The sequence below is a fragment of the Ictidomys tridecemlineatus genome, unplaced genomic scaffold (genome assembly GCF_052094955.1).
Source record: "Ictidomys tridecemlineatus isolate mIctTri1 unplaced genomic scaffold, mIctTri1.hap1 Scaffold_223, whole genome shotgun sequence".
In the NCBI taxonomy this organism is placed as follows: Eukaryota; Metazoa; Chordata; class Mammalia; order Rodentia; family Sciuridae; genus Ictidomys; species Ictidomys tridecemlineatus.
Window position 1 is genome coordinate 155436 of NW_027521924.1, and position 17983 is coordinate 173418.

The window sequence follows — 17983 nt, forward strand, 5'->3', positions numbered from 1 at the left end:
ACAGGAGAGTAGATTGGGTGCCAGGAGGATTGAACTGGGAAAGAGCAGACCTCTCTCTACCAGAGAGGAGGGATCCAGGTAGGCCAGGGTAGAAGTGGATATGTGGATGCAGGAAAAAGCTGTGGCAGGGGAGGTTAGGTTGTTAAGGATTGCACCCAAAGTAACCTTGGCTTTTTCACTTGGTTAGATAAGATTCTCTAGAGAATGCTAGTCAAGGTAATATGTGTGTGTGTGTGTGTGTGTGTGTGTGTGTGTGTGTTGGCACCGCAGTAATGAAGAATGACAAGGGGAAGCTGAATACACTCTCTAGAATGATTGCTGAAGGGCCCAGTTGAGGGTAGTGACCAGGTTTTGTACTAGGACAGATTTCTGTGGTACTCTCTAGCAGATGAAAAGATCATCTCAAAGAAAGCTTGAATGAGGATTTGCCAAAACTCTCTGAGGAAAAGAATCCCCAGAATTGAATTAAAATAGAACCTCCCTTTATATTTCTTTCCTTTCTGTGCTCCTCTGCCAAGCCCCACAATTTCAGTCAGCAGGTTTTGGTATGTTTTCTACCGAATCAAAGTGACAATCCAGCTAGCCTTAGCATCTGCAACTCAAAACCTGAATGAAAAGCCTAGAGCCAACCTCACTAACTCTGGGTCAGGCACTCTGCCAACAGCTTTTCATGAACTGTTTTACATAATCTTAAAAAAAAAGTATGTGAAGTGGGTACTGCTATTATTAACTCCATTTTACACACCAGAGGTCTGACGCCTGAAGAAGTTAGCAATTTATCTAGGGGAATATGCCTAGCTATGGTCGGAGTCCTGCAAGTCTGACGCCAGCGTCTTCGCTCTCACCCACTGATCAGCGCTACATAAGTCAGAGTCCGGGTCAGGAGAACGCCGAGCACTGTCACCCATTAAGAGTGCTCACGGTGTCGAACACATACGGTAACCGCGGCCCAGCCAGCACCCGTCTGGTGCCCAGGACACCAAGCACGCATCCGGTGACCCACACTCGTGACGCTCACACCCGCTGTGATCCTGGCTTCCTCAAAAAAGGCGGAGGAGGCCTAGCTTTGGCCAAGTGGTCCAAGACGACACTCTCTGGGCTGGACTCTTTCTGCCTGAGCATCTGATCCGAACGTCGTGCGGGCGGGGAGGAGGGGGCGGAGTCGGCCCCCAGGAAAGATTGCGGATTGGTGGGGAGGAGGAAGGGGGGCGGAGCCTTGGGGGGAAGGGAGACGCCGCATCTACCACGTAAGCATCTTTGCTTCCTGCCACAACAGCCAGCGACTGGAGTAACCCTTCGCTGCGCTCCGGGGCGGGCTCCCTGCACCTGAGCCGGTGAAGCTGGGGTTGGGGTGGAGGGAGGCCAGCGGGGCCGGGGCGGGAGGCCCAGATAAAGGAGAGGCCTGGGGTGTGGCCAGCTGGGGCTGATAGTGGGAAGAAGGCCGGCTTGGGTGCTGTGCGGGCCAGAGCGGTGGGGGAAAGCTGAGGTGAGGGCGAGAGATGGGGCTCCTTCGCTGGGTTGCGGCTGGGCCAGGAAAGGCCAAGAACCTGTCCCAAGCATTAGCTGGTCTTCCTAATTCCAGGCTGCCCTGAGTCTGGCGAGTGAAACGGGAGCCGCGTAGGGCCCTTCTTGAAGAGGGTTCCTTGAAACATTTGAAGTTCCCTTGCACCTCTTTTAACCCTCATGCCCGAACTTATTTAGGAGGAGGAATGCCCACTCCTCTTCCCTTTGAGTGGACGAGCTCTGGTCCATGTGTCAGAGGTACATCATTAGGCTGGAAAAGAAAGCTCATAAGCTACAGAACTGGTAACAACATTGGGCTTTCAAATATGCGTATATCTCCTTAAAAGCTTGTTTCTGCTATTAAAGGCGATTTTATTTCAACTCAAAGTGTTTTGGGGAGACTTGGTTTCCAAATTAGTACTTCCCTTTCTTAAAGAATGTTCTCAGCAAGAGGATGAGAATGAAGTGGGTGGATACTTTTAGGAATATGGGGTCTTCTGCCTAGTTTAGAGTTTGTTGTTATTAAGACATTCAAGAAATATGAAAAATGCTAGAATTCTGTATCAAGCAGAATCGGTTATTTCTGTGTATCTGTGTATAATACGTTAAATTATTAAGATGTTAATTCCGTGCATTCATTTAGTAAAAATTAGTACAATGACAATACAGATAGTATTTTGGCATATTTGCAGTATTTTATTTCGAATTTATTTGAATCTCGTTTTCTGCCTCTCCAAAAGGTCATACTCTGTCATTCTTACAAAAAAATATTCTTAGTTTTCTTTTTCTTGAGTTTGGGCAGGTTGACTCCTTTGAGAGGCAAGACTAATTTCCTGGGAACTGCCTCTTTCTTTCTGGAAAGAGTAATATGGATCAGTTTTGGTATTCCTTTAGTATTTTTGTTGGCAAAAATTGAACAACAACAACAACAACAAAACTCTTTGTTGGTGGAAGCCAACACTACTAGTATTAAACTGTCCTGCATTATTAGATACAATTTGAGTATTTTTTATAAAAAACTACTTAGAGATAACTAGGCTGATACTTGGATATTCTAACTAAAATTTTGATATTGGCTGATAGAGCCACTTATTTCCTACGTTTAATACCCCATAGCCTACTGATTAGCTTTACTAACAAGGTAATATGCATATACTACACTAACCTTGAAATGGAAAGAGGTGGAGTGCTGGTGATACATCAGAGGTCTTTGAGTAAGTAGATAAATACTTCTAATTACCTGTCAGGAAGGAGTCCTAGTTTTTATAATAAGCAGTTATTGAGTTGTCAAAAAATTAGAGTTGTAATGTAGTTTTTTCAGGATCCCAATATCATGTAATTATTATTGATAACTCCATGTGATTGTATTTATGTTGTAGAGACAATACTTGCTATATGTTAATATTGTAATTTTTTATCTTCATATCTCCAAAACCTAATAAAAGTTTCATGTTTAGTTGATCTTTAGAAGTAATTCAAGGTAATTCTAAGGCTCTTTATGCAGGTTTTTAACTCTGCTTCTGATATTACTTTTGTGAAAGTAGAATATAGGTTGTTTTCTTAGGTCTGAGGTTGCTATTGTCATCATGTCCTTCATCTCTAGTACTCTTTTAAAAAATACAGAACAAAAATTTGAGTTTGTACTTAATCAGTCACCATCTTATTTTCTAAGTCTTGAAGCTGGAATATGGAGTGTCATGATACTTTGGAAGGATTATTAACTACTTTCCCCAATAGAAGATGATATTAAAGACTTTTTCCCTTTTTCCTTCTTCCTCCTCTTCTCTCACTTTCCCCCCTTACTCTTTTTCTTTTTCTCCCTGCCCCAGCTTCTAATAAATATTTATTGCCAAAATTCTGTTTAAGTTAGTGGTTTCATTTGTGCTTGAATTAAAAGTCAATTAAATTATTAATAAAGCAAAGTCTTGAGTAGTCTTGAGTAGCTAGAAAATAGCTTATAGGCTAGACTTGGAGGTCTGTGAAAAGCTACAAAAATAATTTCAATCTAAAGAATTTTGTGGTGAGATTAGATGCAGGTTCCCAAACTATCTTTGTGACCTGCCCCCAGGAAAGTTATTTTAGATTCAGAGTACCTTGGTTGCCTTGAAGATAAAAATGTAATGAGGACTGCTTTATGTACCTTCCAGGATTGTAAAAATAAAATGAGATGGTGCATATGATTTTAGAGAAGCAAAGCATTTACAAGAGTGTAATGTCCTCTTTTTAAAAGTGTAAATTATATTAGAAACTAAAGCATTTTAATGACTAACTAGAGGTATGCATGGTTCTTCTGGTTGAACTATAACTCCGAATAGCAAAATATAAATCGGTGCTTTTTTGGTAAACTCTGATGTGGAGATTTACTGCTTTGGCTGAATTATGATTTTTGGTAATTTAGGGGAAAAAGTCCTTTAGGAAGAACTTTATCTTAATATTTATATAGGGTTAAAGGGGAAAATAGCAAGTTCATATTCCTGGGAGGAAACATGATGGAGCATAGCTTATTGATTTGAATAGTTGTCAATATTCAAATAAGGTGTAACTTGAGCTAATTGTTGAGTTTATATAGAAATGTCATTAAAGGATGACTATTTTATTTCCTTTCTTTAGGTAGATATTTTTTTTGTTATATTTTTAGAGGGAAAAGCTGAAATAAGTAAGATGGAGGAATTTATATGTTGGCATAAAACCAGTTTCCCCCTATAACTTTAAAAAACTATTAAGTACCTTTTTTCCCAAAAACTTTTACAGATACGAAAATATTTTTCTTCTTTGCCTGCTCACATTTATGCCTTACCTGCAAATTTTTTAATTTAAAAAATTTAAAATGATTTTAATAGTAATGTTTGAAATTAGGTTGACCATCAGTTTTAGGTGTTGAGATTTGATTTAGACAGCAGTGTTTTTAAACCTTCACTTGAGTATGCTAAGCTAAATTCACTGACTCTTTGGTTTTCATAGGTAAAAACTCTCACAGAATAGGACCTTCCAGATATATGCATATTGTTTGAAATTAACTTTTGGCTTCTGAAACAGTAACTTTTTTTTTTCTTTTGCAGACTCATGAAATGGCCACAGATGATAAGACTTCCCCAACATTGGACTCTGCTAATGATTTGCCTCGACCTCCTACCAGTCCTTCTCATCTTACACACTTTAAACCTTTGACTCTTGACCAGGATGAACCTTCTTTTAAGTCAGCATATAGTTCTTTTGTAAATCTTTTTCAATCTAACAAAGGTAAGACTTACTCTTAAGCATCAGAAACCTTACAGTTTTGATTCTTTATAGTTCCCTTATTCAACTTTCATGTTGTATCTTTGTGAGAAAGTGAAATATTAAGAAGGTGCTTTATTCATATATCACCAGATTTTTCTGCTTAAGAAGAAAAAGCTAGATTCCTTTTTTTTTGGGGGGGGTACTGTTGAACCCAGGGGTGCTTAACCACTGAACACATGCCCAGCCCTGTTTTATATTTTATTTAAAGACAGGGCAAGAGCTTGTCTTGCTGAGTTGCTTACAGTGTCACTAATTTCCTGAGGCTGGCTTTGAACTTGTGATCTTCCTGTGTCAGCCTCCTGAGCTGCTGGGATTAAAAATGTGTGCCATTGAGCCAAGACTAGGTAGAATTTTTTTTAATATTGTTTTTAGTTGTAGGTGGATACAACACCTTTATTTTGTTTAACTTGTTTTTATGTAGTGCTGAGGATCGAACCCAGTGTCTCACACGTGCGAGGCAAACACTTTATCACTGAGCCACAACCCCAGCCCCTCAGTAGAAATTTTGATAGTTCTAATTAAGTTTATTAATGGTTAGGTTTAAAGTACTGTAAAAACTTGGTACATTTTTAAGATGATAATTTTTAAAAAATAAGCTTTAATTTTTAAAACAGTTTTATTAGATTTATAGAAAAATTGGAAAGATAATGCAGAGCACTTAGTTTACCCCTACATTCAGTTTCTGCTATTATTAACATCTTAGGTTAGTATTACTATACTATCAGTATTACTGGACTAATGTAAATATTTTACAATTTTCACTAACTACTGTATGTATTTTATTCAGTTTTAAAATTTTTACATAATGTCCTTTTATTGTTATAAGATTCCATCTAAGATATTATATTATGTAGACTCTTTATAAGATAATACTCTATTTAGTAAACGTTTATTGAGCAGCTACTATATTGGGTGCTATTTCAATAGTACAAGGAATCTCTTCCATAAACACAGCAAAAATTCTGGGCCTTTGTGTAAAAAGCTTGCATTCTGTTTCCTCAAATTTCAAATGAAAAGTAAAACAGAAAATCACATATACCAAGGGTGTGATTATTGGCTTATAATTTTGCTCTACTCTTTGGATTTCTTTCTTTTTAAAAAATCCAAAAGCCTAATTTTAAATTATGCATGTAATATATACATACATATATATAAGTATATATATATCTATGTGTGTGTGTATGTATGCATATATATAATATAGTTGTCTGGAAAATTTCATGTTTTCTCTTTGCTGTTTTCTCTTTGGTGAATTCTTGTGTCTCAATTTTTCAAATAATGTCAACCTTTCTTTTGCTCTACAGAGAGAGGAGAAGGGAGCCAAGGAGAGCACCCTTCTCCCAGTGGAAGTTGGTCCAGCCCTCAGCTCCCTTCAAGGACACAATCAGTTGAGGTCACCTGTTCCTTATAAAAAACAGCTTAATGAGGAACTTCAGCGACGCTCTTCAGTGTTAGGTAAAACAGTGTTCTTATTTCATTCTTCTAAGATTTTTCCACAGTCATTGTTTCCCAAGTTATTTATTGACTTAACTTTCTTGTTGTTTGGAATAGTCAGGTACTCTCCAGAATAAATAAAACTATTACTTAATTAGTGAAAGAATTTGTTGATATCTGAATAAAAGCTCTTAAACATATCACTAAACTTTGATTTAGGCAAACAACAGACCTCTTGGCTGCTTTTTGATTAATTACTTGCTTGAGTTTCAGCAGAGAACAATTTGCAGCATCCCCAGGAGAACACAGGTTAGTTTCAGTCTTGTGAATGAATTCTGTGTCTGTATTTGGGTGCTAGTGAAATGTGATGTGCATGCCTCTGGCTGCAGAATTCTTCAACTCCATTGCTGGGCTGCCACTTGCTCTTGGCCTGTGTCCTTTGTGGGGTGCAAACTTGTATTTCTAAGTAGCTAAATGCAAGGGGCTTCACAGTTTGTTATTGCCGGTATGCGGAGCATTGCCATTGTAATTCTCACAGCTTTGTCTCCTTTTTCAACTTATAATTCATGGATAGTTGCTTTATATTTTGAGACTCAAGAATAATTTGGTCGTTCTAATACTTACATTTTAGTACCACCTCTGAGGTATTACTAATGCTAAATTAAGTTTTCAAAGTGTTTAAAAGTGTTTAAAAAGTGTTTCAAAGTGTTTAAAAATAAGTGCAGTTTAGATACAGTGATTATTTCATTAAATTGTTTTAGATAATTCTTTGTAAATTTGGATTTAGATATCAACCTCTCATTTCTTTGTAATCTTTTATTTTCCACCCAACTAAAACAAAGCACACCTAATATAAATCTGGCAAATAGTGAGTTTGAGGCAGATTTTCCATTTTATTTTTTAAATTATTATTATTTTGTTGTTGTTGTTGTTGTTGTTGATGGACCTTTATTTTATTTATCTGTTTGTGGTGCTCAGAATCGAGCTCAGTGCCTGATGCATGCTAGGCAAGTGCTTTACCACTGAGCTACAACCCCAGCCCCAGATTTTCCATTTTATAGTAGTTCCCATTATCTGCAGGGATATACTCTAAACCTCCCTTCTTTTCTGTACCAGTAGAGGCTTGAAACCACAGATAGTACCAGACCCTATGTTTTTTATCCCCATATGTACACATCTGTGATAAAGTTTAACTTGTAAATTAGGCATAGAAAGAGAGTAACAAAAATAACTATGACAATAAATATATTAAAAATTATGTGATTGTTGTCTCTTTCTCTTGAAAGAATGAGACAAATGTTAAAATTTTTAGACTGCAGTTGCCTGTGGGTACTTGAAACCTTAGAAATAACTGCAGTCTGTTTAGGTTAGTGGGAGCTCCATGGGTTATTAGACTAGAGTGTTTAAGCTAATTGGATGTTCATCTTTTTTGTCAGATCACCTCCTATTCACCCTTAGATTTTGAAACAGCTGGAGTGTCTTAACTTTTTGTCACTATGACCAAAATACCTGATAGGAACAACTTTTAAGAAAAGTTTATTTTGGGTTCATGGTTTCAGAGGTTTCACTCCATAGTCAGCCAACTCCATTACACTGGGCCTGAGGCAAGGCAGAATGTTAGAATAGAAGGACATGGTAGAGGAAAGCTGCTCAGCTCTTGGCAGTTAGGAAGTAGAGAGAGTGAGTAGCTAGGAACAAAATATAAGGCCTAAGGATATACCCCTACTGGCCTCCTTCTTCCAGTCATGTCCCAGCTGCCTGTAATTACCACCCAGTAATCCATTCAGATTATTAACGCATTAAATGGATTGATTCACTGATAAGATTATAGTGTCCATAGCCTAAACATTTCATCTCTGAATATTCGTGCATTAACTAATTTGAGTTTTTCAGGAACACCTCATATCAAAACCATAACACTAATCCAGGAATAGAAACTGCAGTAGTTTTGGTCCACAAGAAAAGTACAGTTACCTACTAGTGGCACTTTTGGTGGGCATCTACCATTCTGGTTACAAAGCTAGAATCTGGGCTTGTTTTATTATAGATAGATTTATGTTTAGTATTGCCATTTCAGTGAAACAGCTGGAGTGTCTTAACTTTTTGTCACTATGACCAAAATACCTGACAGGAACAACTTGTAAGAAAAGTTTATTTTGGGTTCATGGTTACAGAGGTGTCAGTCCATAGTCAGATAACTCATCTTTTTTGTCAGATCACCTCCTGTTCACCCTTAGGTTTTGAAACAGCTGGCGTGTCTTAACTTTTTGTCACTATGACCAAAATACCTGACCCTTTCAGTTTGGAACTACAGGGTTGGGTTGGGTGCAATATAGAAGGATAGGACTAGAGTTTTAGCAATTCTCTGGCAGTTATAATATGCTTGGACATTTGTCAGATTTTATCATGGTCAAATATACCCTCTTGGATGTTTTGAATTCTATCAGAATATTTTTTTAAAAATATATTTATTTTTTAGTTGTAGCTAGACACAATACCTTTGTTTTATTTATTTTTATGTGGTGCTGAGGATCAAACATGCTAGGTGAGTGCTCTACCAATGAGCCACAATCCTGGCCCTCTATCAGAATCTTTAGGGGTGAGTTATTTCTTTTTGATGATTAGCCCCAGAAGTGAGCCATTTGATCCTATTGCTTACCTATTTGACTATAGAGACTAAGCTAAACTAACCACATTTTTTAACCTAAATTCTTAACTTTAATGTGGTTTATTTTATCAGTTTTTTTTTTTTTGCTCCTTTTATGGCTAGTGTTTAATCCTCTGGAGTTGCTTTTTCTTCTGTTAAATGTCCAGCAGGTATTTATTATAGGTTGGGACCAAAGAGCAAAAGAAATCATTACTGAATTCTGACCATGTAGATGATGCTGCTGTTTTAGGCCTCCAAACCATCAGCTCAGATAGTTCTTGTCTTAGATAGCTCTTACTTGCTTGTGAAATAGTATTTTACATGGCAATAAGAAATACTTTCAACAGTCTGTTACCCTTATAAAGACCACCCTTAACTCTCAACCTATGTCACTGGTTGGGAGAATACAAGAAATAAAAGCACTTCACATCACATAGATGCAGTGTTTTATATAGACACAATGAACCGTTAACAAGATTGCCTTTGTTGCTCTCTCTCTCTTTTTTTAATATGACTCAGATACAAGAAGGAAAGCAGAACCTACCTTTGGAGGTCATGATCCTCGTACAGCTGTTCAGCTTCGAAGCCTCAGCACAGTATTAAAACGTCTCAAAGAAGTCATGGAGGGAAAAAGCCAGGTAATAATTAGTGCTTTGGAAGATTTCTTCTTACATACTTTTTGGGATCATACCATTCCCACTGAAAAATGACATAATATGACTTGAAAAAAATGTATTTGTTAAGCTGGGTGTGGTGGTGCAGACCTGTAATACCAGAGGCTTGGGAGGCTGAGGCAGGAGAATCTTGAGTTCAAAGCCAGCCTCAGCAACTTAGTGAGACTCTATTTCTAAATGAAATATAAGAATGGGCTGGGGATGTGGTTCAGAGGTTGAGTGCCCCTGGGGTTCAATCCCTGGTACCAAAAATAAAGAATAAAATGATAGTATATTTATTATTTATTTCAGTTGTGAAAATCACAATTTTTTAATCTAAGTTCTTAACTTTAATGTGGTTTATTGTATCAGTTTTTTTTCTCCTTTTAAGGCTAGTGTTTTTTTCTCCTTTTAAGGCTAGTTTCAGGCCAGGATCTATGATTCTTTTTAAGAAGCTTTATTATTTGTGTGAATAAATAGGGTCAAGTTTCCTTTTATTTTCATGTCTATTTGGATATAATGGACATGAGGATAGCACCATAGTTTTTGAAAGACCATCTGTCATTGATTGTGCTGTAAATCTTATCACAAAAATCATGTACACACTAGTGTATGCTAAGCTACTTTTTTCTGTTCCATATCTCCATTTTTTTTTGTCCTTGCACCAGTATTATTTAAAATTATATAGCTTTTGAATAAGTCCTGAAGGATGGTAATGTAAATCCTGTTTTATTCTTCAGGATTGTTCTTGGTCATTTTGGTCTTTTGAATTTCTTATGAATTTTAGAATTAACTTCTCATTTCTGTAAAAAAAAAATCTTCAAGGATTTTATTTGCCATTACAATATAAAAATCAGTATTTTCAAGAAGTCTTCACACATTTTTATTGTTATAGGATAGTGACCTGAAGCAATACTGGATGCCAGATAGCCAATGTAAAGAGTGCTATGACTGTAGTGAAAAATTCACAACCTTTAGGCGCAGACACCATTGCCAACTATGTGGGCAGATTTTCTGCAGTCATTGCTGTAATCAAGAAATCCCTGTAAAATTTATGGGCTATACAGGTAAATGCATTTTATTGACAGTATTACAATTTTTAAAGGTCATAAGTATAAAATAATTATAATACAGGACCAACAATAAGCCAATTTTTATTTTGGGCCTTGTGTGTAAGGCGTGGAGATGCAATAGTGAGGGCGACAGTGCTTCACAGTCAAGTGATAAAGTAGATGGAAAGTTAAAAAATAACTAGAATAAAAGACAGTGTATCATAGATACTAGCAGAAAGCTCTAGGGATGTTAAAAGTTATCAGACAAGATGGTTAGAGTAGATTTCTAATTTATATTATTATGAGAGTTCTTATTTTTAAAGTTTTTTATTGACACTATGTTTTGGCAAATTGTGTCTTACTCTTATTCTTCCATAAGGAACATAGTCAAATTTTAGCAATACTGAAAATTCAAGTTATTTGTTGAAACAGAAGAAAGCTGACAATGGTGTGTGGATTTATGCAGTGATTTGGAGTGGAAGGTGGACCGAAATTACTCAAGAAAATGCTCTTGACTTCTCTCATGTTATTTTTGTTATTGTATAGATTTTCCTTTTGCTTTCATTCACTTGAAAAAAAAAGAAACTAAAATTGCTACAGAGTTCATTATCTTTCATCCAGATTGACTAGAGCTTTTAAGAGATTTTCTTACTCCTAGTTTTTCCCTATCTTGAATTCATTTTTCATATTCAAGTCAGTATTTGTAGAATGCCAATAGATCATGTCAGGTTATTTCCCTGCTTAGTACTCTTAGTATAAATACTTTTTCAGGGCTACCATTACCCTTAGGATAAAATCTATCTCATACGGTTAGGATTGATTTCTTTCCTTTTTATTGAGGCACTTAACCACTGAGCTAGATCCCTGGTCTTTTTTTTTTTTAATTTTGAAAGAGGGACTTGCTGAATTGCTGAGGCTGGCCTTGAACTTGTGATCATCCTACCTCAGCCTCCTGTGTCACTGGGATTTTAGGTGTGTGTTCCATGCCTGGCTGGCATTTTAGTCTCTTAGGACTACCATAACAAAGTACAGGCTGAGTGGCTTAGAACAATAGAAATTTATTGTCTTACAGTTCTGGAGGCCAGAAGCACCATAATAGAGGTTAAGGAATCAATGTATAGATTTTACCAGTTGCTGAATATGTCTATATCAATTATATATTCTAGAACTGATGAAATAACCACAGAATGGGCTTTGGGGACCCACTAAACTCACTGTCACATGTACCTGAGCTAAAACTCCCATCAGTTGCCATGCCTCCCTAAGCCTCTGCTGTGACTGGTGAACAAGAGTGATGTTTGAGTCCTTGGAATTAGTTTCAGTTTAGAGTTAGTGCTGGTAATCCCTGAAAAAGTTGACTGTTTCCTTGCTTTAATTGTATAGTCACAGTATTCAAAGGCCATAAATCTTTTTGGCCCCTGATACCTGAGGATCCAGTTATCCCAATTGCATTTGGTTTTCCTGGTTCAGTGGTAGCAGTAATTTCTTATCTAAAAAGAAAAGCAATAGCAGCCAGAGCCCTTCAGGGTTTCTGAGTCTCCCCTCACAAATTTATGTTTCATGGTTGTGCTGAAAGGTATATCTTTCAGGGATAAGGGAGTAGGTTTTATATGGCAAATCCACTCTATTTTATGTGTGTTACCAAGTATGATTTATTATGGGCAAATCATAGAAAAAGGTTACTAATATCCATAGATAAATTCCTTAAGTCATATGTAAAGAGAGACTATTATTAAAAGTTTACTTTAGTTTTCTGTCAAATCAAACACTACTATCACTTACAACTAGATTTTTTATGCTTTCCAAGTATTAGCACAATTAGCATTACTTTATAAATAATCAAATCATAACTAGGTCCCAGTGGTTTTGTCCACATCCAGATTATTCAAGTTATCAGGAAGAAAGTCTTTTGTTTACTTTAGCTTTTAGTTCCTGGTGATAGCTCCAAATACAACAGGTATGAGAAGCTTCTGCTTCCATATTACGAGTATCTTGACCAAATAAACCCAGTAGCTGTTGAACAATGAATTGAGCTGTACTGAGTTCCTCTGCAGGTTTGGCTACGTTAGCCAAACCAGTACATACCAATCCCTGTTTCATAATTGGCGTCAGGAAAAAAAAAAAAACACAAATACCTGTTTTTGTTGATTGTAGAGGTACAAGGTCTAGGGTACTCCTCTGGTGATGTCTTTCTTGCTAGCAGAGCCCAAAGGTCATGCAGAGCATCACATAATAAGAGAGAGGGAGTGTGGTTATGTATGTGCAAAATTGACTCATTCCTGTTTCCTAAGCTCATGTATTCCTTGCTCTGTAGTATATTAGGGAAGTTCAGGCATTTTATCTTCATTTTTAATATAAGCCACCTTTTAAAGATTCATATTTTTTAGCCAGTCAACTAAATAGACTTAAGAGCTTTTTTTAACTTCTCAAGCTGCAAGATTAAATCTGGAATCTCTATTTAGTGGACCCATATCAGTAAATTCAACTTGAGCCAATTTTCTATCCACTCTTATCCTATACCCTCAATAGCCATCTCACACATTCCTTGGGTTTTTGTCTATATTAATTGGAATAGTCATGTGGTTCTTCGGGTATACCACATACATCCTCATTGGTCTTATTTTGTACCTTACCTTTAAGACCTGACAGGTCTTGACTATGGGATGGAGGTACTAGGAATAGATCTTGAGGGGAATTAGAAGTGTCTTGCAAGGCACCTAACTCGAGGGAGGGCATTACAAATTCCTGAAGCACAGCAGAGTTAATTTCGGATGACTTGGAAAGGCTACTTCTGACAGGAGGTTCAGATTTGCGGGTTTAATATCCTTAGCTTCTTTTGGCTTTTCTCATATATCTTCATTCTAATTTTCAGGATCCCATTTCTTTCTAATCAGTGTCCTCACTTTATTAGCAGACATACTGCAAGATTGGTAATTGAAGTTATGGGTTTGGTATTTTTTTTAAACAACTGAAATTTGTTCTCCCATTTCTGCATTTCTGGGGGCCAAAAGCTTGGAGTCAAAGTGTTGGCAGTCTTACTTCCTTCTGGAGGCTCCAAGGGAGAATTCATCCAGGCTTCTCTCCTATTTTCCGGTGGTTGCTGGTAGTTCTTCATGTTCTTTGGCTTGTGAACAGATCCATCACTCCTGTCTCTGCCTTTGTTGTTATGTGTATTAATTCAGCCACTTGTACTTTGAGAATTGGTTAGATATTCAGCAATCTTAGCACTGAGGCCATAGAAGATAAGGGATTCTTTCAGGGAAGACAGAAACTTTTAATTAGTTCAGTTCTTGAACTGGGAATTTGAATCCTGAGGTTATTATTTTATTTCTCTACTTTGTGTAGTGCAATTAGGAACAATAAGTTTATCTTAATATACTTATTAGTTTGACAAAAATGTTCAAAGATTAAATACATAGTAACTCATAATCTTGCTTCTTATAAGTATTTGATTAGGAGTATCCATACATAGGTGATATTTTGCATGTTTGTATTGCTAAGCACACCATAGATTATCAATATTCTCTTTGCTGTTAGAAATAAAATCATTAGTGCCTTTCAGTCCAATCAGAGAACCAGTTCTCGAAACATGAAAGCCCATTCAGGAACCTTATCCTTAAAATTCTTTTCCTTTGGAACCATTCTTTTTACCAGTTTTAGTTATGTTTGTGTGTCTGGTGCCAAAAAATACCTGACAAAAACAATATAGAGGAGGGAAAGTTTATTTTGGCTCCTGGTTCCAGAAGTTTAATCCATGGTCAATTGAGTCCACTGCTCTGGGCCTGAGATGAGATGGAGCTTCATGGCAGAAGGGAGTGGTGAAGGAAAGCTGCTTAGTTCATGGTGGGGTCAGGAAGCAGAGGAAAGACATGAACCTAATGACCCACCTCCTTCAGCCACATACAAGTTACCTACAGTTACCAGGAGGTCCATTTAAACTAGGCTAGACTGATCAGGTTACAGCTCTCACAATCCAGTCATTTCACCTTATTACTGCATTACTACAGGAGCTTTTGAGGGACATCTCATATTCAAACATAACAGTACCAAAATCTGCATTAGTGAGAATTCTTTAAAGAAACAGAATGAATGGAGTTATACACACACACTGAGCAAATGAGTGAGAGAAGTTTATCTGTATTTTAAGGAATTGGCTCGAGTGATTTAATGATTGTGAAGGGCTGGCAACTCTGAAATTCTCAAGGAGGCTAGCAGGCTGAAAACTTCTATAGGATTTCTGCCTTGCAGTATTTTCTTTTTATTCTGGAAATGTTAGTCTTACCTCCTCAGACCTTTAACTGATTGGATGAGACTCACTACCTTATGGAGAATAATTTGCTTTACTTCAGTATTTGTAAATATTAATCATACTCCCTGAACCCCTCAACCCAAGATAACTGTTTAGATTACTTGACCAAACCCCTTGTCTAGCCAAGTTGACCCGAGATTAACCATCACAAATGGGAATAATATATTTAGTGCATAATTGCACATTGAGACGCTGAATAAATGTAGAATACCTGGAACAATGTCTGGCACATATCAAAGGATCCATGAATATTAAGCAATTATTATGGTAATAGTAAAAGTAATATCTATGCATTCATCATGCAGCATTTTAAATTATATATGTCCATCATCTCCAGTACACTGTGAGTTCTCTGGTGGCAGGACTGTGTCTCATCAGCCTTTATTTTTCCATCATATAATACACTTATATGTGTAGTGGCCTTTGCTGATGAATGTTCTAATGAAATGAAACTTTCCTGGTCAGGCTTGACTGTCTTTATTGGTTTGATAACTTTAGTTTTGAGAGCTGACTGGTTCAGGTAGATTTCCTTTAATAGTGTAAGAAACAAACCCACTTTTGTAATGGTAAACTGTAGGTCTTTCAGGAAGGAAGTAATTTCACATCCTCACTGAAATTCTGCCTTGGTCAGTTGATGGTAATTATCCTAGTGCTTTGATTATCCTAGACTGGTGTTCACTTTGTTGTTACTGTTTTCTGGGGTCCTGATTGAAGTGGATGCAGATCTATTTTTCTTAATAGTTTTAATAGATTTTATCTTTTAAATTGTGGTGACAGAAATTAGTATATCAACAACTGACATTTTATTTTGATTAAGATACATGTATAGTTTAATAAGATTAAGTAGTATATAATAGTAGTTTTAAAATAAAACAGAGGTATTATTATAGTTGGTGAAATTATGGCAAAAGCAGTACAGTGAACTTTTGGAAATCTTCTGTCACTTCAGATTTTTAGTAGTAGTGGTAATAAATAAGGTAGAATTGTTAAATTACATGTAAAGTTAAATATAGTCTTGTGTTGCTTAATGATGGGTAAGTTCTGAGAAGTGCATCACTTAGGTGAGTTTATCTTTGTGTGAACATTATGGAATATACTTAAACCAACCTGGATGGTGCTGGTTAATAGATCCCTATGGCCATTTTTTTTGGTAGGGTGGATTGGGTTTTTGGGGTCTTGCAGTTGCCCAGGCTGGTTTTGAACTTCTGGCCTCAGGTGTACCTTCTATCTAGCCTTCTGAGTATCAACATAGCATTTTGAACAATTGAGAGACTGCTACTGATCCAACATGGCATACTGATTTTTTTTTTATTGTTTGTTTGTTTGTTTTTTTAAAGAGAGAGTGGGAGAGGAGAGAGAGAGAATTTTTAATATTTATTTATTTTTTTTTTAGTTCCCGGCGGACACAACATCTTTGTTGGTATGTGGTGCTGAGGATCGAACCCGGGCCGCACGCAAGCCAGGCGAGCACGCTACCGCTTGAGCCACATCCCCAGCCCCATGGTATACTGTTTTATGGTAAATTTTTTTATAAATAAAAGGTTGTTCATTCTAAAATAATGATAAAAAGTGTAGAATCATAACGACGTAAGTCAGTGACATAGTCATTTATCATCATTATCAACTTTTATGTAATATATGTAATTGTATGTGCTATGCTTTTATAAGATCTACACAGTAGTAGATTTATTTATAACAGCATCACAAACATTAGAAATGTGTTGCCCTACAACATTATGATGGCTACAACATCACCAGGTGATAAGAATTTTTCAAGGGCCAGAGCTACAGATAAGTGGTAGTATTCTTGCCTCAGAAGTGTGAGGCCCTGGGTTTGATCCACAGTACTGCAGGTGGGGGGAACAAAATGGAGTTTTTCGGCTCCATTATGTGACAATTATTGTATTATGTGATCTTGTTAACCAAAACATTATGTGGCATATGACTATTTCACCTACATTTTTAATACACCAAATTGTTATGGAATCACAAAACAATGTTTTAGAAAAACAAGGTAGAAATTAACACTTATTTTTGGGCAGGACTACATCCTAAAAAAAAAAATTAGAAGTATTAAGTAATCTTGTTTGTTCTCCCAAGAACATTTCATTTCTATTTTAACTTTTCATTATAAGAATTTCAGCAAAGTTTATCTCAATATATCATATTGTGGTTAGGCCATTTTATTAGTTTATTTCAAAATTGTGTACCCTTCTAGAGGCCACTCTTCAGGGCTTCATAATAGAAACTTTAATTTCCTCACTTGTTGCCTAGGGAAATTGTGTTGTTTACATTTACATTGGTTTATTTACTGTATTGAATTTTTTTCTTCTTGAAATTCCTACCTTTGATAGATCCCTTATTTCATTTTTACAATTTTGAAAAGATATCTTACAAACAGAGTTTTTCAGTATTATTGGGTCAAATTTTCTTACCTTGTTATAAATATTTGAAGTAATTTGGACACTTGGATAAATTTCTTTTTTTCTTTTTTTTATTTTTAAAGTACTTTTTGTTATAGATGGACATAATATCTTCATTTTGTTTATTTATTTATTTTTTTATGTGGTGCTGAGGATTGAACCCAGTGCCTCACATGTGCGAGGCAGGTTCTCTGCCACTGAGCCATAACCCCAACCCCTGGATAAATTTATTATAGTGATGATTCTTAAAATATTTAACAGAGCCAGCTGAAGTATTTTACTTCTTTAAAAAATTTGGGAGGTTGGGATTGTGGCTCAGTGGTAGAGGGCTCGGCTCACACGGGCAGGACCCAGGTTTGATCCCCAGCACCACATAAAAAAATAAAGGCATTGTGTTGTGTCCATCTACACCTAAAAAATATTTAAAAAAAATTTTGGGGGGGTAGTCTTTTAAGACTTGAAGACATTTCCCTGTTATTAGATTATCTGTTAACCCAAGGATTTAAAATATTTTAAATAATATAGTATTGCTATTTTTTACGCATTTTCCTTTTTTTTTTTTCTCTCTCTCTCTCTCTTTTTTTTTTTCCTCCCAGGAGTCCTCCGAGCTTGCACCTATTGTAGAAAAATAGCCTTAAGTTATGCTCATTCCACAGACAGTAATTCCATTGGGAAAGATTTGA

General features: G+C 36.5%; 1 pseudogene; it reads left to right on the plus strand.

Annotated features, from left to right (window-relative positions):
- The first annotated feature begins 1215 nt into the window (after nt 1–1215).
- Nucleotides 1216–10955, plus strand: LOC144373077 (1-phosphatidylinositol 3-phosphate 5-kinase-like; annotated as a pseudogene).
- The last annotated feature ends 7028 nt before the right edge of the window (nt 10956–17983 follow it).